This window comes from Mchenga conophoros, linkage group LG8 (genome assembly GCF_057382185.1).
Source record: "Mchenga conophoros isolate Kocher_MC1m ecotype Shallow Benthic linkage group LG8, M_conophoros_male_GT1.1, whole genome shotgun sequence".
Taxonomy (NCBI): Eukaryota; Metazoa; Chordata; class Actinopteri; order Cichliformes; family Cichlidae; genus Mchenga; species Mchenga conophoros.
In genome coordinates, this window is record NC_140533.1 from 4,237,366 (window position 1) to 4,263,242 (window position 25,877).

At 40.9% G+C, this 25,877-nt stretch overlaps 1 protein-coding gene and 1 pseudogene across 1 annotated transcript in view; one reads left to right on the top strand and one right to left on the bottom strand.

Moving 5' to 3' along the window:
• The window catches only part of ca10a (carbonic anhydrase 10 (inactive)a), a 324,330-nt gene that overhangs the window by 229,723 nt on the left and 68,730 nt on the right, over positions 1–25,877 (top strand). The window lies entirely within an intron of this gene.
• LOC146567938 (uncharacterized) overlaps positions 1–25,877 on the bottom strand; it is a 106,123-nt pseudogene that overhangs the window by 71,849 nt on the left and 8,397 nt on the right.

Below are 25,877 nucleotides of genomic sequence, written 5' to 3' on the forward strand. Positions count from 1 at the left end.
AGAAAACTAATTAAACAAAGTGTGAGACGGTCGAGAGTTTATGCCAGCGCCCGGTTATATTTTAGATAGCAAGGAGCAGACGGCAGAGTTTCACTCCACCGAGGGAGCCTGTGACTTACTACCCAGCTTTCTTTAGACTGCGAAGGCCGGGTCCTCAGGTGGAAGCAGCCTCTGAATTTGGACACCCCCGCTTTTTCCGGGCCGGCCAATAATAACGGTGACATTTAATGTATTTTATCCGATAAATAAACCCTGTAAAATGTGCCCTTTTGAATGTCTCCCTAATTCTGAGGTCTCAAGGTTGGGAAAGTATGGCCACAACACCTCACTTTTTTGCCACATGTATCGCAAACCACGTCTCAGCTGTTTGTGGAGGTAAAATACGTTCACACAATTATGCTCAGCCATTGTTGTGAGTGCGCGCGCCAAGGGGCTGCGAGCCATTTATACAGCCGTATTTCGCACATGACTATGAAAGGCGGAAGAGGAGGTAGTTCCTTTGAATGTAGGCAATCCGAATGTTATAGTTTCTTTCCACTGTTAATGATAAACTACAAATTTATCCCAAATTACTAAAATATCGATATTTAATGTGAGAATTGATTCTAGAACATAAATGATTGGTATCGGAGGAATCAATATTTCAGGATTAAGCCGCACATCACTAGAAAACAGGTGTGGGTCACAATCAGCCAGGGTTTCGGGTGAGCTCATTGTGAAACCTGGCCCCACCCTATCATGCGATTTACTGGGGTCAGATGGCCCAAGACGTGAGTGGGCGTTAAGACATCTGGGAAGGGATCTCAAAACTGGATTATAGATGGCAGACAGTTGGTGTCGTAAACCCCCGCCTCTGTTCAAAGATGGTCGCTCACAGTGGACATAAATGGCTTCTTTCACTCCTCTGTCAAACCATCTGTCCTCTCTATCCAAAATGTGAACATTGGCATCCTCGAAAGAGTGTCCTTTATCCTTAAGATGCAGATGGACTGCTGAGTCTTGTCCCGTGGAAGTGGCTCTTCTATGTTGTGCCATGCGCTTGTGAAGTGGCTGTTTGGTCTCTCCAATGTAGAGGTCTGGGCATTCCTCGCTGCACTGTACAGCATACACCACATTGTTAAGTTTGTGTTTTGGAGTTTTGTCTTTCGGGCGAACCAGTTTTTGTCTGAGCGTGTTGCTGGGTCTTAAATGCAACGGGATGTCGTGCTTGGAGAAAACTCTCCTGAGTTTCTCTGATACACCGGCTACATAGGGGATGACAATGTTGTTGCGTCTGTCTTTCTTATCCTCCCTAGCTGTTGTCTCGTCTTCTTTTCTGTACCTCTTAGCTGACTTTATAAACGCCCAATTAGGATAACCGCATGTTTTAAGCGCTTCCTTTACATGTGTGTGTTCCTTCTTTTTCCCTTCAGGCTTAGAGGGAACATGTTCTGCCCGGTGGTGTAGGGTCCTAATTACTCCAAGTTTGTGTTCCAGAGGGTGATGGGAGTCAAAGAGGGGGTACTGGTCCGTGTGTGTGGGCTTCCGGTAAACTTCGATGTTGAGGTTGCCATTCTCCTCAATGTGCACAGCGCAGTCCAGGAAAGGCAAACAGTTATCCTTTGTGTCTTCCCTGGTGAACTTGATGTTTTTATCCACAGCGTTAATGTGCGCAGTGAAGGATTCCACTTCTTGTGTCTTGATTTTGACCCACGTGTCGTCTACATATCTGTACCAGTGGCTGGGTACTCTTCCTTTGAAAGAGCCAAGAGCCTTCCTTTCCACTTCTTCCTTGTAAAGGTTGGCTACAATAGGTGACATGGGGGAGCCCATGGCACAGCCATGTTTTTGTCTGTAGACGCCCTCGTTGTATTTGAAATATGTAGTGGTAAGGCAGAGATCTAACAGTTTGCAAATCTGATCGGGTGTGAAGTTGGTCCTGTCTTCCAAGGAGCTGTCTTCTTGTAGTTGTTTTCTGATAGTCTCCACTGCCTCCGTGGTGGGTATGCAGGTGAAGAGAGAGACTACATCAAAGGACACCATGGTTTCATCTGGATCCAGCGTAAGTTTCTGGACCTTGTTGGTGAAGTTGGTGGAGTTCTTGATGTGGTGTGGGGTGTTCCCCACAAGAGGTGCAAGGATGGTAGCAAGGTGTTTTGAAATGTTGTAAGTGGCTGAGTTTATGCTACTGACTATGTGTCTGAGTGGGACCCCTTTTTGTGGGTCTTAGGAAGTCCGTAAATGCAGGGTATGGCATCCCCTGGGTAAAGGCGGTGATATGTGAGGCGGTCAATGATTTTGTCCTTTTCAAGGTCTTGAAGGCAAGCTATAACTTTCTTTTTGTAGCTGCTTGTGGGGTCTCACAAGCAGCAGGTTGATCATATTGTACAGTAGATCGTACAATAATAGATACAGAGAAAAAACCAACAATCATATGCAAGCACCTTGGCAACAGTGGGAAGGAAAACCTCCCTTTTAACAGGAAGAAACCTCCGGCAGAAGAAGGCTCAGGGAGGGGCGGCTATCTGCTGCGACCGGTTGAGGTAAGAGAAGGAAGACAGGATGGAAGACATGCTGGGGAAGAGAGACAGAGATTAATAACAGATATGATTCAATGCAGAGAGGTCTGTTAACACATAGTGAGTGAGAAAGGTGACTGGAAAGGAAAAACTCAATGCATCATGGGAATCCCCCGGCAGCCTACGTCTATTGCAGCATAGAGAAATATGCTCTCTAGTTCTAGTCCCAGTACTCTTGCTGCAGCATTTTGGATTAACTGAAGGCTTTTCAGGGAGCTTTTAGGACATCCTGATAATAATGAATTACAGCCGTCCAGCCTGGAAGTAATAAATGCATGAACTAGTTTTTCAGCATCACTCTGAGACAGGATATTTCTAATTTTAGAGCTGCTGCTCAAATGGAAGAAAGCAGTCTTACATATTTGTTTAATATGGGCATTGAAGGACATGTCTTGGTCAAAAATGACTCCAAGGTTCCTCACAGTGTTACTGGAGGCCAAGGTAATGCCATCCAGAGTAAGAATCTGGTTAGATACCATATTTCTAAGATTTTCAGGGCCGAATAAAATAAACTCAGTTTTATTTGAATTAAGAAGCAGAAAGTTAGCGACCATCCACGTGTTTATTTCTTTAAGACATTCCTGCAGTTTAACTAATCGGTGTGCGTTATCTGGCTTCATGGACAGATAGAGCTGAGTATCATCTGCATAGCAGTGAAAATGTCTTCTAATGATGCTGCCTAAGGGAAGCATGTATAATGTAATCAGAATTGGTCCTAGCACTGAACCCTGTGGAACTCCATAATTAACCTCAGTGTGTGAAGAGGACTCTCCATTTACATGTACAAATTGGAGTCTATTAGATAGATATGATACAAACCACTGCAGTGCAGTACCTGAAATACCTACAGCATGCTCTAATCGCACTAATAGAATATTATGGTCAACAGTATCGAACGCAGCACTATGGTCTAGCAGGATAAGCACAGAGATGAGTCCACTGTCAGAGGCCATAAGAAGATCATTTGTAACCTTCACTAAAGCTGTTTCTGTGCTGTGATGAGCTCTGAAACCTGACTGAAACTCTTCAAATAAGCCATTCGTCTGCAGATGATCTGTTAGCTGTTTGACAACTACTCATTCAAGGATTTTTGATATGAAAGGAAAGTTGGAGATTGGCCTATAATTAGCTAAGACAGCTGGGTCTAGAGATGGCTTTTTTAAGTAAATGTATAACTACAGCCAGCTTGAAGGCCTGTGGTACATAGCCGATTAGAGATAAGTTAACCATATTTAAGATTGAAGCATTAATTAATGGCAGGACTTCTTTGAGCAGTTTTGTAGGAATGGGGTCTAAAAGACATGTTGATGGTTTGGAGGAAGTAATTATTAAAGTTAACTCAGAAAGATAATTTTGGAGAAAAAGAGTCTAAACGAATATCAGTGGTACTAAAAGTAGCTGTAGATAATATTACATCTGTGGGATGATTATTGGTAATTTTTTTCTCTAATCAGTTTCTCTGATTTGGGGCCTTAGTTTTCACCGGAGCTACAGTATCCAAGAGTGGTACGTAGTGAGGAGGTAAAATTATTAACAAGATAATCGACCTCTGTTGGAGTAGCATTCAGGTTGCTCCGCTCTATGTTGGTATAGGGCATTGAAGATGATAACAGTGGGTGAATTATATTCTTAAACTTAATTACAGCGCTTTCAGAAAGACATCTACTGTGATGAAGTCTACTCCCCACTGCTGTGTAATCAATTATTGTAAATGTAAATGTTATCAGGAAATGATCAGACAGGAGAGGGTTTTCAGTAAAGCAGGGCGATATGATCAAAAATATTTATCACGATATACTTTTGAAAATTTGCAGTAACGATATAATTGACACTAGACAAAATACTTTACAACTCCACAACTTTATTAGTGCAAAAAAAAAACCATCAATGTATTTTCACTTAAACAAGCAGCCGTTTTTATGTGTATTAAAGCCACATAAAAATGTAACAGTGCAAATGCAAATACCTTGCTGACAGTTTAACCAAAAGGCATTTCCAGTGGAAACTGGCCGACATATCCTCAGCATAACCATGTATAATATCAACAAAACTTAAAAAGAGGTTATACACACACAATACGGTAATATTATGTTGACGCACAATACGTATCACTCCGCGAGGCTTCTGCCTACGATAGCCGTAATGCTCCGACAATCCATCAAGCGGTGTGGGTTTGTAGCTTAGCAAATAGTGATGTGTCGGTCACGAACGAAACGGCTCTTAGAGCCGGCTCCTTGAAGTGAACGACGCGAGCCGGCTTATTGGGAGCCGTGGGGTTTTTTTTCTTTTTCTCACCCTCTCTCTCACACTTTTTTCCCACTTCACTCCGCACGCGAGCCTTGTGCTGCGCTGGGAAGAGGGGTGGTAGTTACACTCGCAGTAGCACAGGAACAGACACGGAGCGAAAGAGAGAGAAAGAGAGCCAGGGACAACAACATCACATTAGAAAATTATAGTAATCTTCCACAATTATTTTCAGTTGCGGATGATAAAGGATTCAGAAAGTTTATTCATGCAGGCCCATATGACAGAGAATGTGCATCTTCTTTTTGTTTTCATATTTTCATTTATATTTAATTGTGTTGTGGTTTGCAGTGTTTTGTGTTGTTTCGCTTTAAATTTGTTTAAAAGGAATTTAAATAGTTAAAAGTTAAAATGTAAATAGTTTGTTTTTGTATTATATGATTTATTTATTACATTTTATGTGGTGTGAATAAATAAAAGTATATTTACGGTGGCCGCTAGAGACAAAGCACGTACGAATCCCGAAGCACGTCTCAGACACGTGAAAAATTAGAGGGAACATTGCTGGGGTACACCACAAGCAATGTCGATACATGATGAGCAACAAGTATTTAATTTCACAAACTGCTTCCTCTCTCTTAAGGAACTCCCAACCCAATTTAAAAACTACCTCCAGCACCATAACTTTCGACTTTTCTTATTAATATATCTTGATCGATTGGTTTTGTAACCTTGTAAACCAAAATATCTGAAATTTTTATATTTGTGCACCTATAGATGAGAATTTGTGTGTGTAAAAAAAGATTTGAGTTTGTAAAAAAATATTTACACAAGTTTTTTGGTAAGGTCAGGTTACAGATACGAAGCAAAAAACTATGTGTAAAATATGGCATTATTTTTGTGCCACTATTCTGAGTGCACGTAAAAAAAATTGAGCGCACGTAAAAAAAATTTGCAGTTGCAAGTTGCATTTTGAGAAGAAATTTATTTTGAGCGAAGAAAAGCTAAATTTGAGTGAACAAAACTCATTGCTGCGTGCAAAAAATGTATTTCAGTGTTTGCTATTATCCACACACACACACAATAGCAGCCCCTCCCGCTCAGTTTTTGCATTTGCTCGCATTTTGTTGCTTGCGCGCTCAACATTTCTGCCCGTGCGCGTTCAACTCTTTCTATACACCGTTATATTTGTGCCACAAAACCAGCCAATCACAGACTTGGATGCAAAAAAATCTGATTGGCTGCTTTGTTCTCCAATCAGCTCGAAATGACAAAATGCAGTATCCCAGAATCCATTCCGCCCAAAACTCAAACGAGGCAGTGGCAGAGGAACACAGAGTGGCGGAGTTTGAAATATTACTCTTTCTGGGTCACAAAATAAACTTTTAAGATATTTTCATGCGAGAATGGTGCTGCGTAAACTTCAAATACCTGCTCGATTTATCAAGACATCACATATTTGCACAAGTGTTCTAAACGTTTTATGTTTATGTTACAACAAGATGATTAAGTTAGTTTACGTTTGAGGGTGTAGGGTGGATGTGAATAGATATGGCTCTCTGTGCAGTTCCTCTGTGTATGTGTGTGTATGTGTGTGCGCGCAGTTCGTGTGTGTGTGTGTGTGTGTATGTGTGTGTGCGCGCGCAGTTCGTGTGTGTGTGTGTGTGCAGTTCCTCTGTGTGTGTGTGTGTGTGCGCGCAGTTCCTGTGTGTGTGTGTGTGTGTGTGTGTGTGTGTGTGTGTGTGCAGTTCCTCTGTGTGTGTGTGAGAGAGAGAGAGAGTGTGTATAGCTAGGCATGGGCCTCGCTAAGCCTTGGCTTAGCATTGAGGGGGGCCTCCCACACTGCGGCTCCCCACTGATTGTTGCTGCTAAACCATTATTTAAAAAGCCATCACCTGACCCAGCTGGCTTGGCTAATTATAGGTCAATATCCAACCATCCTATTAGTTGAAAAAATGCTTGAAAGAGTAGTTGTCAAACAGCTAAATGATCATCTGCAGACAAATGGTTTATTTGAAGAGTTTATTTTGAAGGTTTCAGAGCCCATCACAGCACAGAAACGACTTTAGTGAAGGTTACAAATGATCTTCTTATGGCCTCTGACAGTGGACTCATCTCTGTGCTTATCCTGCTAGACCTCAGTGCAGGGTTTGATACTGTTGACCATAATATTTCATTGCATGCTGTAGGTATTAAAAGTAGTTCACTGCAGTGGTTTGAATCATATCTATGCAGTAGACACCAGTTTGTTGTGTCTTTACACACTAAGGTTAAATATGTTTATGAGTTCCACAGGGTTCAGTGTTAGGAGCAATTCTGTTTACATTATACATGCTTCCCTTCAGTAGTATCATTAGAAGGTATAGCATACATTTTCACTGTTATGCAGATGACACCCATCTTTAACTATCCACCAAGCTAACACATACCCACTACCTACAGGAATGTCTTAAAGACATAAAGACTTGGATGACCTTTAATTTCTTGCTTCTAAATTCAAATAAAACTGAGCTTATTGTACTTGGCCCTAAAATATTTTTCCTAAAAACTTTAAACATGGTGTCTAACAAGATACTTACTCTACTCTCTGCAGTCATGCCACCAAACATAGTTATGCCTGTAGACCTAACTATAAATGGGTAATGATAAAAATCTCCATATTAAAACAGAATCTGTAATGTTCTTGAATCCAAGAGGAATGAAATGGCTGACAGTAAGTGAAAAAGGAAACTTGTCTGTGGATGTTAATGTAGCTTCACACACAGAGAGAGAGAGAGAGAGAGAGAGAGGAAGAGAGAGACAGACAGAGTGTGCTGGCAGATGGAGAAAGGGAACCAGACAGAGATGCCAATTTTAGAGACTCTGATCATTTATTTATGTGTGGGTCACCTTTTTAATCTCAAATCGTATTTTTCTGTAATTTAGATGTGAGACTTGTGTGAAGACTGAGACCTACAAAGCGTCACGTGTACCAAAAAAAAAAGAAAAATCTGGAAAACAATTATTACTATTCCGTGTGAGTCCGTCTGCATGAAGGGAGAGAAAGACCGAGCAAGAGGCCATCTCTCCCCCTGCTAAAATCAATTTAAGGAGGACTGTGAGTGCAGCATACTGATGAGCCTTCATTCACATGTATCCTTGCTTTGTTGCTCTTTTGGCCTTCTGCATACCAAATCTGAAATTAGTATTGGATTTATAGAAACCTTTGAAATCAGGCAAATCATCTAAATGATGACTACAGTGGATGCCAGTGCAAACAATGTCTCTTCATCTAATATAGATTTTATAGATATAAGCTATAGCTATAGATATCCTAGCTTCGTAGGGCAAGAGGCAGAGTATGGGCTGGACAGGCCACCACTCTGTCGCAGGGCTAACACAAAGACAGATGACCATCTGCAATCAAATTCACATCTGTGGACAACTTAGAATCACCAGTTTACCTAACCACACTAACTGCATGTCTTTGGATTGTTGGAGGAAGTCGCAATACCTGGAGAGAACCCACACTGGGAGAAGATGGAAACTCCATACAGAAAGACACCAGCCAGATGGTGGATTTGAATATTTTTACATGTATACTTTCGAGAACGTGATAAATCTCTTTCTGCTGTCTCTGTTAGTTTTGTCATTTGCCTCCCTGACAAAGATCTTTATTTAAATTATTCAGGTTTATTCTAAAAAGCAGCTGCAATGGAATACAGTGAAATGTTATATAGATTTACAAAGGTGTTGAGTATGAAACTGACTTTCTGCAGCTTTTAAACTGGATTATTTGGAGCGATAACCCAGTTCCTGTCTCTTTGGGTCATCTTCTGTTGTTTAAATGTGCTATAGGCTATTAAAAAAAGATAAATGTGACAGTAAGCAAAAAAAAGCTTCAGAGATCTTTCACATTTTATTCTTAACGTAAAATTTTTTCATCCAAAAACATTTAACACCATTCAATGTGTTTCATACTGAACTTAGGGGATAAAAATAAAGTATCATTCCTATTGCGCTAGTATTGAACTGATACCAATACCAGAATTGGTATCAATACTGCTGACTGCTGGATTGATCCCCTCAGCTCTAGTTTTTTGCCCTGATTTACTTTCTTAAAGCCACTGGCAGTCAACAACACATTGGCATATCTCCTGTATGCATGTGCTTTCTTCCTTGTACAGTCTTTCTGGCTTTGCCTTTTTCACCATTTGTTGCCCAAAGGCAACAAATCAGAGAAGTCTTTAATCATCTTTACTGGCCACTCTATAATCTCTGCTAAGAGTCTGATCCATGACATTCCACGATGAAGACCAACCCTACTGAATCAAGAATAGAAAATGAGATGTACAGTGGTGTGGAAAAGTGTTCGACCGCTTCCTGATTTTTTTGTATGTTTGTCACAGTAATCAAACAAATTTAAATATTAAGCATAACACAAGTAAATACAAACGGCAGTTTCTAAATGAAGGTGTTTCTGATTAAGAAAAAAAAAAAAAAACAAACAAACAACTGCATGGCCTTATGTGAAAAAGTGACTCAGGCAGAGGAAGACAGAGCCCTAAATACACAGAGCGTAACAAGGGGATGAGAAACAGGAGGGAAACACAGCTGGAACAGATCTAACCTAGTGAGGAAGGTCTGTGAGGAACCAAACCCGAATACAGTGAACACAGGACAAGGGACTATCAAAATAAAACAGGAAGCAGGAAATGCACACTAAGACACAGACTGACTGAACAGAGGGAACAGAGGGGACGAGACACCTGACTGGAATGCAGATGACTAAATAAGGAGAGAGAACGAAACATACATGATAGATATGACAGGCTACGCAGGGAGGCACAAAGGGGAACTAACTAAATGAATAAAAAACTCAGAAATAGAAATACAGCTGATTAAACTAGGAACAACAAGGAAACTAAACAATACCAAATGAGAACATAAACATAGAAACACTGGGTCAAAGACCCAGTACCATTACAGAATCTGAATTTCTGCACACAAGTCCTATCAGCTGCCTCTGAAATCCCACAAGCTAACCAAGCCTGATAGAACTCCTTCCTCAGCCTGGTGGCTCTCTTCAGCTCTGGTGTCCACCATTTGGTTTGGGGGTTACCACCACGACAGGGACCAACCACCTTGGGGCCGCAGCCATTGCAGCGGCTTTGGTAATGGAGGTGCATTCGACTCAATGTCCCCAGTCTCCCTCAGAATGCTGTTGAAGCTCTGCCGGAGGTGTGCGTTAAAGATCTCACAGATCGGGGCCTCTGCCAGGCATTCCTAGCGCAGCCTCACGTCTGTCCAGCACACCACCAGGTGGTGATCAGTTGACAGCTCATCCGCTCTCTGGGCGATATGAGATTTTTTCATATCACGATATGTTTTTTTCATTTCAGGCGATAACGATATCTATCACGATATAAGCCAAATAACTATATTTGTAAGATTTAAATGTGCTGTTGCTCACAAGTAAAATGTGAAATAATCAGCAGCTTGTTTTTATTTAAATATTTATTTCCCATAATAAGTTCAACAGGGTAGATGTACTTAAGGAACATGAGACTTTTTCAGATAAATAAAGGCAAATATTGCAAACTACAAAAAAGGCAGCCGCTAAAGCGTTTAAGTTTCAAAACAGAACAAACGAAACAGACTACTAAATTGTCAATTCCACTTAGAAACAAAATATTAATTCTAAAAATAAATCTTAGTTTGTTTTACAGAAGAACAGACAAAACTGACTAACTTTTGTCAATATCAAATAAACTGAGAACTAAAAGGAAATTCTCAATCTCTCCTTGTTGTATAGCTGAGCTTTTCAAACAGTTTTAACAGTTACTTTAGTCTGACAAAAGCCGAATGACGAATTAGCGCTTCCAGTCAGAGACTGAGGCTACGTCCACACGTACACGGGTATTTTTGAAAACGGAGATTTTCCGTTTTCGTTTTAAAAAATAATCCCGTCCACACATAAAGGCAGAAATGAAGGAAAACGCTGCTATGAACATGCCAAAGCAGCAGGTGGCGCTAGATTCCTAACCGTGCAGAAATGTTGGCCAATCAGAAATCTAGAAACCTCGGTGGGAAAAAGTAAACAAAGCTGGGGCATAGAAGCAGAACCGAGTCGTATGTGTGGACGGACAGTAACTGTGTGTATATGTAAGCATTTAAACACTGCAGAGAATAGAATTAACAGTAACAGTATTGTAGAAATTCATTTCACCGAAACAATAACGTGGCGCACAGTGTGACGCATGTATTTCCAGACTTGCTTTCGGCACAATTTACAGTGCACGCTACTCTGTTTTTTGTCAGACTTGAAATAGCCGAAATACCTTCACACTACGGAGCTTCTATGGCTCTTCCGTTCGACAATCTCTCCGGCATTGGAACCATCATCTGTTTTCTCTTCGGTCACGCTCGGTTGATTTTTCTAGTCGGCACACTCATTTCCTCCATTACGCGCTGGCTCCATTACCCGCTGGCTGCTTCCCAAACAAACACATGTGCGGCCTGGCACTTGTGCTGTACGTAACAAGTGACGCGACGTGACGCTGCGGCTGTGATTGGTTCGGCTCTGCGCTACTTAATTTGGATTGGCTGACCTTTTTTTTTTATTTTTTAAGAGGACAAGAGCGGCGAGGTCTATCGCGATAGCTTAATTTCTCTATCGAGTAAAAGTTATATTGCGATACATATCGTTATTGTTCTATCGCCCAGCTCTAGCCTGACTATATCTAGTCCGCACCTCTCAGCCTCATGCACTAACTCAGGCCCCTTCCCCACCAGAGAGGTGATGTTCCATGTCCCAATTGCTAGCTTTGGTAGCCGGGGATCAGTCTGCCAGGGCCTCCGCTCTTGGTTGCCACCTGGCACACCTTGCACACCCTATGGCGCCTTTTGCAGGTGGTGGGCCTGCAGGAGGATGGGCCCATGTCCCTTTTTCGGGCTGGGCCCGGCTGGGCTACATGGATGCTAGCCCTCAGGTACCCTCCCCAGGCCTGACTCCAGGGCGGGGCCCCAGTAACCCTATCCCAGGCAGGGTGAACTGCTCCCTTGATCTTTCACTCATAGGGGTCTTATGAATTGCTCTTTGTCTGGTCCCCCACCCAGGACCAATTTGCCATGGAAGACCCTACTGGGGGAAAAAGCACCCAGACAACATAAACCCTGGGATACACAAACCCCTCCACCACAATAAGGTAGCGATTCACGGAGGGGGTTGTTAAAGAAAAAATAGGTTGATGTGCTTTAAGAGAGACGATAACCATCAGAATGCCAGTGCAGTGGAAGACCAGTGGAGTGCTCCCCTAATGAATCCGAGAGGATGAAGAGATATATAATTTAGTACTCTTTAAAGCATGTTTATTCCACTTTGAATGAATATGGAATATTCAGTTTAAAGCAGATATGTTTTTGAAAGTCTTGGAATTAGCAGCAGCATGCAGCAGCAGCTGCATGTTGATGTCACCAGTTAGTCACAGCATGATGAAGAATATGCTGTCAGATGGGTCTAAATTATCTTATTTGTTTGGACAACCGGTTTTATACCTTTAACTGCAGAAGGATAGGGCTGTTCTGTATCGTAGCTACACACTTCTGGTAGCAGATACTGGCAGTCAATGTTCAGATATGCCTAATGACATCCATAATTTTCAAATTACATGAATCTTGAAGGCAATACCTAGATTCAGCTGCCACCCAATTACTGCCATTCAGTGGCATTAATTCTACTAGTGGAGTTGGTTCAATTACCACAACTGATTAGAACTGCCTCTCAAATAACTTTGGGATCCCACTGGGTATTGATCCAGCATTAGCATGATCAATTAAATATTGACCCTGACTACTTCAGTGTGACAGATGGATTAGTGGTCATTTTCCTCAGGCTACTGGAAACTCTATATGACTGGCAAGTTGATATCTTAGTCACCTAGCTATGGTATCCATACAGTGTCCAGCAGTAATCATAAGTGGAAACAGCTATCATTCAGTATAATACATTGTCATTAACGGTGGTTAAGACCCTCTTTCTTATGTTTTAATACTGTTAAATACAATACCTCATAGTCCTATATACCATGCCTCATACTAATGCATACAGTTATGTAACAATCAGTTAACTCATATTAGTTGACTTCTTTGGTCTCTAATGGGCAGCACAGCACTGACATCTAATCATCATGTTGTGACTAAAACATTTGGGGTTGCGTTTCTAGTTCCCTGTTTAAGCCAAACAATGCCTTCTGTTTAACATCAGGTTTGTTCTCTTCCATTACCAGCAAAAATATTTATCCATCATACAGGATGTGTTTCACAAACAAGGATTAGGACCAGTTCCAGACTAAAATGCCCAGTCTGGTGTTTGTAATCTCCGTTAAGTCACATTGATTTGCAGTCATGCTGATCAAATTAGTTATAGATTTAGCTTGATTTGGATTAAAGTGGAGTTTAAAATAACTTCAGCAAGGATTGCTTTATGTTAGACTTGATAATATTTCTAATGAAGAATATTAGTTTGGTACAAATTTAAAATAGCTAGCCGTAAGGCTGAACGCTATTTATCATTTGAACAATTCGATAATTAAAAAAATTCTTGAGACAAATTTTTTGGTTGAATGTTTTGTTTAATGCACGTGAATACTCTGACAACATTGAGCCCACGCACCGCTCAATTTTTCAACACAAAACACTGATAACACAGCAGCAGCGTTGATGATGACACTGGCACAGTTTAAAGTGGAGCTGGAGTCTGTTTGCACTAACATTACGAAGAGCAAAGAGGCAGAGCCGTTACTGAGATGGTAATGTGGTTTCTAGCATCCAATACAACAGGGCTCTTCCTGTAATCACCATTAAAACCTTTACTGGGAAAAAGCTAGTGGAAATCCTTCATCAAAGTGTCTGATCAACAAACTCTGACGTGAAGGAAAGCGAACTTTGTAGCTGCTTAATCCACCGCTGTTTGTTTTACACAGCGAAAAATCTGAAGAAAGCCTCCAGAAGTTGTATTAAAATATGCAGATGAGCTGTTAACTTATTCTGATACCATGTTTAAATTACACAGCTTGCTGAAGGGTGACGGCAGCCATCCTATTTTACATGGAACCTGCAGCAAACATGGTTAGACTAAAGGAGGGCAAGGGGTGTACTAGAAGATATTTATTTCAAGCCTTTTTCAACATTTTTCAGCCAGTAAAACTCCACTGACCTGAGGGTTTTTAGGTTTGAAAGACTTTACTTGCACACTTAAACATGCAGAGACACAAGCACAAAAACTCATAAACACACTGTATCTACCTCATCCAGGAGATAAAACACTGTCAGAACTGTTTTTGCCTCCTATTAATGTCAGAAAGCCTTCCAAGAAGACTGGTAAAGGTACATTTTTATGCCTTTGTTTAGATTGCACTGTATATCTAATTGTATTTTACTTTTACCTTTGAATGGACTTAGTATATTTACCTATTTTTCCATTTAAGAAAATGTTTTATTAAAAAATCATTTTAATATGGCACATAAATACAGTCAGAGGGTTGTTGTTGTCGTTTGTTTTGTTCTTTTGACAGATGTTTGCAGTTAAAGTTTAAAACATTGGAATTTCTCCAATGGAAACCAATGAGCAGTTAATTTTGAAAGACCTGTGTTCTTTCTTGTGTTCTCATGTTCTTTTTAAAATGTTCATTATTGCTTATTAACAAGACCAAAGTATTTCTTATTCCATTAATCAATTAATTGGTGTAATAATCAATTATTATCAGTAGTTATAACCTGGCCTGCTTCTGTTGTAGCTGCAAGGTGTGAACGCTATCCATGAATCACACACAAATCGTGCTGTATGCTGTCCACAGTCTGTATTGTGGCGTGTTCCCACAAGTATCTGGTGTCCAGAGGCTTTACACCACCCAGTTCATGGGGTATCGCTGTGATTCTGAGATTTGGAACATACTCCAGCCACTTGGGAACCAATTCAGTATCTCTTCGCAATTTGCACTCCCAGAAAAGCAGCAGGAGTAATAATGACATGAATGATGTGGGGTTTCAGTGTTTTAGAGTTACTGTTGCCTTAGCCGCATAAAGAAAGCCGGAGGGCCAGGCATAGGGTTTTCCCTTTATATAATTCCCAGTGGATTGTTCTGTACCACAAACAAAATAAATAAATCAGAGCCAAGTACCCAGAAGCAAAGTGTCTGTGTGGGCGACCTCCCCTATTTTAAGATGCATTATGAGGACAAGATTTTTTTTCTATTTCTCTTTGATTCACTTTCCATTCCCACCCTCTCTATTTTTCACCCTCATTTTCCACTTTAGCCCCCTTTCTTGTCAAAGAATTATTTTATATAATCAATAAACTTGTAAAGTTCTGCTATCGTGTACCATGTTCAGTCCCTGAAAGCATCACAATTCAGTATGCCCATACTCTGTTTAGGTTCAGTATCCCCCATCTTGAAATGCAATTTTTAGGTTGCTAAAACAATCCCCTCTAGTTTCAGTTTCAATTATATTCATACAGCGCCAAATCACAACAACAGCCACCTCAAGGCGCTTTATATTGTAAAGTAGACCCTACAATAATAGTTGAATGTGGACATTAGTTAATCTGAGTATAGGCTTTGTTATGCCCTTTAAACCAGTCTGTATACTGTAGACTGCCAGAAAGAACACAAACATGGAGCTTTTACCTTGAAAAATGGCAGTGGCGTTTTCCGGCATTAGTCTGCTGTTGGAACAGCTGGAAATGTGGTATGAACTGAGACCTTCACACAGAGATAAGATACAGTATTTCATGCAGCCTGATGCGTGCATATGGCTCTGCTTTTTAATCACCCCACAATGATAAGTAGGCCGACAGTAGCTTTGCAATCCTGCACTCTGTCTGAATGCTAATGAGAGTACCATTACACAACCAGAGCAGCTCCAGCAGAGAGCTCTGAGCATTATAGTGCAAATTTAATGCAATCCTGACTTCCTTCTCTCCCTCTATATATTAAAGGATGCTGTATACTTGAATGTCATGAATGTCATGCAGGATTTTCAAGTATCCAGGTGTTTGTGGTGCATATGTGTATATGAACTGAATCCAAAACTTGTTTCATCAGTGAAATACAGAGGCACAACTTGTACTTGGCATAATGAAAGGACCTTTGGCTGAAAGCATCATCCAAATGACTTACTCCTGTGAATCACAAAATTGAGGATGTACCAATATGTCCCGTGTACCGATAATATCTTCCAAGTTTAGCTTCACAAAACTTTAATCATCACAAACTAGTTTCTTGACCTTTTATAATGAATTGACTGTACTCAGATTACCTCCACAGTCACCCAATTTCAATCCAATTAAGTATTTCTGGTGTTGCGGGTTCACATAATGGATAGCATCTGACAAATCTGCAGCAACTCCATGATGCTATCATGTCAGTATGGAGCAAAATCTTTGAGTAATGTTTCAAGTGCCTTTGTGAATCTATGCCACAAACAATTAACGTAGTACTGAAGACAAAAGGGGTACAACCTAGTACTATCAAGACGTAACTAATTAAGTGACCAGTGAGTGTGTTACCACGTTATTCAGATGAAATGTTTAATATTTCTGCAGACAGTCACTGATTTATACATTTAGCAGACATAACCACTATTAGTATTCATTTGGAGTAGGGATTTTAACCAATGCATGAACATAACATTCCAAAAAAGTACATTTGCTAGAAAAAACATTGCTTATTTGCACACTGTGCAGTCACAGGGCAACATTAGTATTCATTCACAGTTGTTTATGATTAGTTATCGAACATACATATGTATTCATTCACAGTATTTGGATTCTTCAGCAGGCAGTTCTTAAAACATCTCCCACTATCCAGTTTTCAAAAAACGAAAGTTTCATTCAGCTTTATTTGTGTTTTAAGAGAGTCAAAAACATTAAAGTCAAATATTAAAGGGTGAATTTTGAGCTAGATCTTGTAATTGCAGATTGGTATCCCAAATTCCACCAGAATGTCACAGTACTTTCTTCTGTTTTAGTCAAAAAAACAAAAAATAACCTGGGGTTTATTTTCCAGGTTAGTCACAGTGTAGATCAGGGGTGTCCAACTCCAGGCCTCAAGAGGCGGTGTCCTGAAGGTTTTAAATTTCACCCTGGGTCAACACACCTAAATCAAATGATTAGTTCATTATCAGGCCTCTGGAGAACTCTAAGACATGTTGAGGAGGTAATTTATTCAATTCAATTCAATTCAATAAAACTTTATTGATCCTGAAGGTTGACCCCGAAGGAAATTGGGTTAAGGCTGCCGACCTTTGCCAGCGCCGACTTACCCTTCTGACCATACATACATTACACAAACATCACATGGGGAAGACAGGTCAGAGAGGTATAACAATGGAAAATGCACCACATGAGGAAAGATAAGGAGAAAAAAACAACTCCCCCCAGACTGAGCTCCAACAGGGAGATCAGTTTGAGAACAGAAAAAAAACACCTCTGCACATAGCACATGAAAAAACTCTTAATACACCAAAGAAACACATGACAAGCAACAGGGGTGGGTAAAGGGTGAGAGACAGCTGAATTAGACAGCACATCCGGGCCTGCAGCCTGTGCGCTGGTCTCCTTGATCCACCGTCAGCATCGGAAGGGAATAAGCGTCGAAGGCGTTTGGAAAGGGAGGGGGGATGAGTGTGTGCATATCAGTGTATATGTATATATATGTGTGTGCGTGTCCAGAGTTCAGCTGAGACAGTGTCCTTCGCCCTACTAGGCTAAGTAAACAGTCTTCCAGCCAACCCAGGTGGCCTTGCATGGAATGGGAAGGAACAGACTCAACACAGTCGTTATCAGGGTGTTGTTGTTCAGCTCCAGCCTTGAGACTGCCGCTGGCGCCGAGAGGGTCTCCGCATGAAGTGATGGTGCTTTTTACTTTAGTGCGAACAACTCATATGAATTTCAAAGCTGTTCTAACAGTCCAACACTGGTCTCTCAATCTCCCGTTGGAGAGCCGCGAGCTTCCTATGATGTTATCCAAACTTACGTTCCGTGATGTTGTCGTTCTTTTTGCTCAAAGAGCAGGTTCTGAGAACTCACGACCGCAGTGCACTTCCCCAAGTGAAACCTGGCCTCACCTTATCATGGAATTCGCATGGAATACTCCTTTGACTACGATGACCTGGATGACTGAGAACCTTCACAAACTCATACACAAAGAATTAACTCACTTTACCTGAAACATTCATCTTAGGTCAAACCTATCAATGGCAGTTACGAGGGTAACACTTGGTGGGATTAACTGACTATGACATCCACACACTAAATTTTCAATAATTAACATTATTTGACGCAAGTAACCAACTGCACATGAGGTAGAAAATGATGCACACAGGAATACAACACTGACTGGACTGGTTTGCACAGAAGCCGCACTCCAACTGAAGACAGCCCTATATGAGGTGCCGTAAGGGACATTATTACTGAAACGCTCTCACAGAGGTGTGGACTCGAGTCACATGACTTGGACTCGAGTCAGACTCGAGTCATTAATTTTATGACTTCAGACTTGACTTGAAAAAATGTTCTAAGACTTGTGACTTGACTTGGACTTTTACACCAGTGACTTGGGACTTGAATTGGACTTGAACCGGTTTACTTGAAAAGACTTGATATTTTACCCCAAATATAAAATTTAACATGCATATTATATAGAGATTGAAAATGTGACGTCATTCACGGGTAGAACCGCAAAGGATTCTGGGAACTCGTGGCAAGCGGTACTAGCGCACGCAGGCTTTCAATTAAAATCAGTTATACAGCGATAAAAAGAAACACAAAAATGTCAAGAAGCCGTTGTATTATTAACTGCAATAGCCGGTCGCATGACAGCCACGGGAAGCCGACGGGTAAAGAGATCGGTTGTTATCGGATTACGTCGTTGAAGAGAAATTGTTCAAGCCATGTTTCCGAAGTAACAAAGAGGCGATGGATGGCCTGGATTGCAGCCATTCAAAGATCAAATATAACGTCCCAGAACCCTCCAGCTCACAGGTTAGTCTGCTCCAAGCATTTACACGAAGGTCAGTGTTTTTTAGTAGTTAATGCGTCATTTTCATAACATAATTAGTGATATAGGTTACAAGCAAGTCTGGCGCTGAACAGAAATTGTCGCGCTATGCTCCTTTGTTTATTGTGCATAAATAGTGAATTGTCCTGACACAATATTGCGTTTCGCTTCTGTTATTATGGTACATTGACAAAAACATATACTTTTATTCACAGGATAAAACAGGTTTTTTGTATCACTAATTGCCCAGTACGATTACAGCATACAATATTGTTGTCACTGCTACATTTCTGTGATGCTACCAGAAATTATTTCCACTACTAATTAATTACCGTTGAGCTCAAAGATCCTATTAATAAACGGTTAAGGAATGTGTATTTATGATGACGATTTGTGAGACTGGTAAACTTATGATACGTACGATGGTCTTTCGTTCTACACGGTGCATTTCAAGGTCCTGCACCCATCCGTCGTTGTGCACTCACTCCAAGAACCGTATGATTATAAATATGCATATAAATATGCTACGATGAGATAGCTGACTTCATCTAACTAGCAAATGTTGTCCAGGCTACGTTGGTGATACAGTTTTTTTTAATGTGTATGATATTTTTGTCATGCGATTTTAAAGCTGGTCCTACAACCGCATCCAAGAATAACATGCAGCTTATCTCAGAACTGTCGGTGAAAATTATTCTTGGAGCTAGGTTTAATTGAGCTGCATTTTAAAGAGGTGCAATTTCACAATTTGTGTATATTTTCTAAGTTCACTATTTTGTCATGTGTTGAGAAAAACACAGATTTTAAAATTACATGGTCTAATATTTACATTTAGCATATAACTGCAACATTATTTTTTCGTTTTTTTTTTTAAAGACTCGAAAGGACTTGAAATTCAAAGTTTCAGACTTGTGACTTGACTCGGACTTTTACACCAGTGACTTGAGACTCGACTCTGACTTGCCTGACATTACTTGAGACTTGACTTGAGACTTGAGGATAAAGACTTGAGACTTACTTGAGACTTGCAAAACAATGACTTGGTCCCACCTCTGCGCTCTCACACACACTACTGAAATTTTATCTCTCAAACACACAAATTTTATCTCTCACACACACTACTGAAAACCAAGAAGATTTCATTTGAACAAGAAGGTATTTTAGCTGCACAGGAAGGTGAGGAAAAACAAACGACACATTAATGCACAGCTAACACCGCGGTGACGTCTACAACAGTCTGTTAGAGGTATAATTGAAAAATCTTTTGCCTTCACCAGTGACTATCCAAACATTATTTTAGGGTAGCAGCCTATTGCAACAAGTCGGGGCATCCTGGCTATGCTAGCTGCCCGTATAATCTGGAAAGACAGTCTGACAGTACCTCATCTACAATGAAATTACATCGGATCCTTGTAATTTTTTAAATCAAATCAAATCAAATCACTTTTTATTGTCACATCACATGTGCAGGCACACTGGCACAGCACATGCGAGTGAAATTCTTGTGTGCGAGCCCCACAAGCAACAGAGATGTGCAAACACAACAACACAAACGAGCAAAATACAAGAATGGCCAACCTGAAACTAATAAATATATGTACAATATATAATAGTGTATGCATTTCTGGATGTGTATACTAAATATTTTCCTACGTGTGTGTGTGTGTGTGTGTGTGTGTGTGTGTGTGTGTATACACATTTTTACAAATTAAATAGTAAAAAAATAAAATAAAATAATAATAATAATAATAAAATATATAAAATATACAGAGTTGAATATGTGCAAAACAAGTGGCATTTATATACAGTGTGGAGTGCATAATGTTGAAGTTCCAGTAGTGAAGCTGAGGTGTCTATGACGTGTTCAGCAGTCTGATGGCCTGATGGAAAAAGCTGTCTCTCAGTCTGCTGGTACGGGACCGGATGCTGCAGAACCTCCTTCCTGATGGAAGCAGTCTGAACAGTTTATGGCTGGGGTGACTGGAGTCCTTGATGATCCTCCCCGCTTTCCTCAGGCACCGCTTCCTGTAGATGTCTTGGAGGGAGGGAAGCTCACCTCCAATTATCCGTTCAGAGCACCGCACTACTCGCTGGAGAGCTTTGCAGTTTTAGGCGGTGCTGTTGCCATACCAGGTGGTGATGCATCCAGTGAGGATGCTCTCAATGGCACAGCGATAGAAGGTCCTGAGGATGCGGGGGCTCATGCCAAATCTTTTCAGTCTCCTGAGAAAGAAGAGGCGCTGCTGCGCCTTCTTCACTGTTTTGTTTGTGTGTACTGACCACGTAAGATCCTCAGCCAGGTGTACACCAAGGAACCGGAAGCTGCTCACTCTCTCCACAGCAGCGCCGTTGATGGTGATGGGGGTGTGTACTTCTCTGCACCTCCGGAAGTCCACTATCAACTCCTTTGTCTTTGCGACGTTGAGGGTGAGATGGTTGTCTTGACACCAGTGGGTCAGGGTGCTGACCTCCTCCCTGTAAGCCGTCTCATCACCGTTGGTGATAAGACCCACCACTGTAGTGTCGTCCGCAAACTTCACAATGATGTTGGAGCTGTTAGTGGCTGTGCAGTCGTAGGTGTAGAGTGAGTACAGGAGAGGGCTCAGTACACACCCCTGTGGAGCACCAGTGTTCAGTGTGATGGGGGATGAGGTGATGCTGCCCAGTCTGACCACCTGGCGTCTGTCAGACAGGAAGCTAAGGATCCAGCTGCAGAGGGAGCATACTTTCTTTGTTGCTTGAGGTAAGAACCAATGAAGAAGATGTTGACAGATTTTTTTACTTGTGCTCTGCAATGTATTGGGGCGCTCCAAAATGAAAATTCGGACAATATCAGACAAGAGCAGCTTTATAGAGAGCTAGATGATCATACACAAACTTTATCAGAATTTCTTGCTGCTGTATCTCGATATGATCCTAATAATAGGGTTGCCACCAACCTACTAGGATCCTTGTATAGATGTTTTTGCAGCTTGCTACATGAATATGATGCTAGACAGAGATCTGCTTATGTGACCCACAGATTGTTACCCCCAACCACCTTGAGTGGTCATCCAGGTCGGCCACGATACACTATATCTGCTGAACAGATTTCTCACTTTGTTTCCATTGGTATGACATGGCAGAGAATTGCATCATGGTTTGGAATAAGTCGAAGAACCCTGTACAGACACAGACAAACTTTGGGAGTTGAGCCATTAAGCTATGTGGATATGTCAAATCAAGGACTGAATGGCCTTGTGACGGATATCCTACAGAAGACTCCAAATGCAGGGGAAGTATATATTCTTGGAAGTCTGAGATCTCGTGGCTTAAGAGTTCAACGTTGGAGGGTCAGTCAAAGTCTACAGGAAGTGGATCCTATTGGACGTGCATTTAGACGTTGTCATACGATAAGGCGAAGGATCTATAGTGTTCAGGCCCCCAACCACTTATGGTAAGTTCACTGGTTTGAAACAAATGGCCAGGCCTTGTGTTTAAAAGTATTAACACAATACATCAAAATTAAAGGTCCTTCATTCAAAACATTACTGAAGTTAATCTATATGATCAGCATAATGTAAGAATAATGAAAAAAAAAAACAATAACCAAAAAAACAGAACTTGCTTTGAGTATGTTAAATATTTGGGGGGATTCAAAGTACATCAATTTAGATGTCGTCTAATGTATATACTGCTGAGTTGTTTAATCAAAATATAAATCTCTAACATCGATTGTGCCAGGTAAACGTAATGTGGAAAAAGACATTTTGTGCCACTGTGTGTATGTGTGTGCACGTGTAAGCACGTGTGTGTGGGGGTGGGGGTGGGGGGGTACTCCCCATGATGGAGTTGGGAGTAGTATAACATCTTTGTTGAAATGGTCATGCTGCTGTGCCATAGCTTTGAAATATAAATATAACTATGAGATACCATAAACAACAGCAAGTGATAACTAATAATACTGAGATGCAGACAGCAGAACACTATCCAAACCCCCACACAGAATGCTTTCATAGACAAAATTGTGTTAGTTAGGCAAACATAAGGGTTAATTTTATATACTGTATTGTATTGTATTCTGCCTTGGTAGGGTGATAATGAGTGGCAGTCTGTTATTAAATTAAATTAATTAATTTATATTAATTAAATAAATTAAATTAAAATATTGGAAACTTTGCCATAATAGGAATATGTTACACTAAGGTATTGCAGTACATAGGAGCCAGACTTACAAGCGCTTTGCGACAGCGCGTTTGTTGGTATTTGGTATTTTAAAAGACAACGCAGTGACAATATTGCGGTAACTTTTGCGGGAAATTTTTGCAACTGACCCTGTGATATATGCATTTCTGGGAGTTCATTTCTTAATGTACAAAATATGGAATGGGTAGATGGGGTAAAGCGAGTCTGCAAACCGATTTACTAAGGCTTGATACAAAATGAACTCAGTGGTTTAGAAAATAGCGCACCCGTAAAGCTAACTACACCTATGAGCTGTGCTATTTTTCCCCATTTAGTAAATCTGGCCCTCAGTATAGTCTTAAATGTCAGACTATTACATATCGCCCCATTTCAGACAAGTGAATACAAACTCATTAAACTTTGTAACTACCTTTTTCTTCTGGTGCCTGATGTCCAGCTGCCGAAGCATTGCCGAGTTTGATAGGTGCACATTCTCTCTTGACTGTAGATGTCGCTGGCATGGGCAGCTCATGCTGACGTGAGGGAAAGAGGGATGTTAAGTGACTATCCAGTCCATCCACACTGGTGCTTGCAACAGGTTGCTGCCCCACGACTGTCGCATTTGACAGAGTTCTGATGGTCTCTGCTGAGGCTAATATACTGTTGAGTAATGCGACTGCTTCACTCAAGCTACTAGCAGGTTGCTGAGTAGACATCTGTGTAGTGGTTTGAAATGTACCACTTTTTCCTTCACTTTCCTGGTCTGGACACAACTTCCTGTTCTACTGAAATGCCTTCCTGTTCTACTGAAATGCCTTCCTGTTTTACTGAAATGCCTTCCTGTTTTACTGAAATGCCTTCCTGTTTTACTGAAATGCCTTCCTATTCAGTAGTGTGTGTGACAGCGTTTCAGTAGTGTGTGTGTGTGAGAGATAAAATATTAGTAGTGTGTGTGTGTGTGTGTGTGTGAGAGCGTTTCAGTAGTGTGTGTGTGTGAGAGATAAAATATTAGTAGTGTGTGTGTGTGTGTGTGTGTGTGTGAGAGCGTTTCAGTAGTGTGTGTGTGAGAGCGTTTCAGTAGTGTGTGTGAGAGCGTTTCAGTAATAATGTCCCTTACGGCACCTCATAGCGCTATGCCTGCTGTGAGTTAGGTGTATTAATTTGCTTCAAAATCCAGTAGGAAGTGCACCACTACCACAACAAATAAGGTGGAGGTGAAACTCAGAAAAAACATGTAAGGAATATTATAAAATCACAAAAAACATAACAAAAGACTAAATGTGCCCAAGTCATTCCAACACACAGTATAAAGTGTCAGCCAAAAAAATTATTTGAAAGACAATACATTGCATACTAGAGCGGAGAATAATCCGCTGCGGGCTTGTTACCCGCACGGGTTAGTTAATGGTCATGATGGGAATCCCAGGTATTAAGAAAGTGCTGACATGCTTGTTTTTGTATGTTCAGAAGCATGCGTCTAGTATTGTGTTCCATGTTGTGTGCCCCTAGTTGCGTCTCTCCCTTGTCTACCCTCTACTCTCTGTGATTTGTCTCATGAGATACCAGATGGCACTGTGGGATGGATTCCAGACTGCTTCCTTCTACCAGTTCTATGCTGTGCTGTCATCTTGCTGGCATGGCATCAGTCTTAATCAGGGGCTAGAGAGATGCTACTTTACACCTGCACTCTGTCACTAATGCAGAAAACACTAATGTTGATTCATCTGAAAAGGAGGCAATGCCCCAACCCTTTCCTCTCCTTTCTTTCTGCATTGCATGTGGAAGTTTTGTGGTATTATCTTTAATTAATATTATGTTCTATTATTATGATCAATAGTTTTTGATGACTTTTTTGTGAACTCCCTGCAGGGACGGACGTCCTCAAGGACGCCGTCTCTCTCATTGAGACACGGAGTGCAAGTGGTGCCACAGCCCAGCATCTCTGTGGAGTCGGTGCTGTTGAGACATGGGGACAAAGTGGGGCATGGAAACATTGCATACGTCTCCCGTATGAATAACGGGGTTGTTGTTTTTGTTTACAACCTAAGATGGTTCTGTTAACTTATTTAAAGTGGGATTTCAAAAAACAAAGAGTTAATGAGTCCTGTCCACCCAAATCATTAGATGTCTCTTTCCATGTTACACATGAGGGACATTATATGGTGTATGCAAGTTCAAGTGTGATGAAATGCTTTGAGTGTGGACATGTGTGGAGAGAAGAGATCACTTGCCCCTACAGAGAGCAGGAGGCAGAAGTGGCTACAGCTGCAGCACCATCGTTGTTACTGTATGTGGAGGCAGGTAGTGCTGCCTGGCACTACTACACTGCGTCAGATTATTTATCTTTTGTGGAAAGTGTTTTCCAAAATAGAAATCAGTACTGTGTGGGAGAAATTAACTCTTTTTTTGGCCTATAGTAATGGGAGATCTGCTGTTGTAACAGACTCTTTTCCTGATGTTGAGAAGCTTATTCAGTCTGTGAAGAAAATACAGAAAGTTGTTGGTCTGGATCTCCTGGATTAAAAAAAAGCAATACAGTTTAAGGACAAATATTACTAATGTAAGACAGGAGAAAGGAACGGTCAAAACTAATTTGAGGAAAAAGTGAAATCTTTAGAATAATTCCAAGTTAAGTAGACATCAGTGGGTGTTTCTAATTTTCCTTTTTTCTTGTCTCCTTTTATTCCTTCTCTCAATATGGAAAATTTAAAGGTGGCCTTCTTTAAATGTAAATGTGGGATGGATGCACAGAAGAGAGCTTTGATTAAAGAAACACAGAAGAAGCTAGATGTAACTTTTTTTACAAGAAAGCCACAGTGATAATGCTGTGGAAATAGAATGAGGGTACGGCTGCCCCGTCCAGCCTTGCATA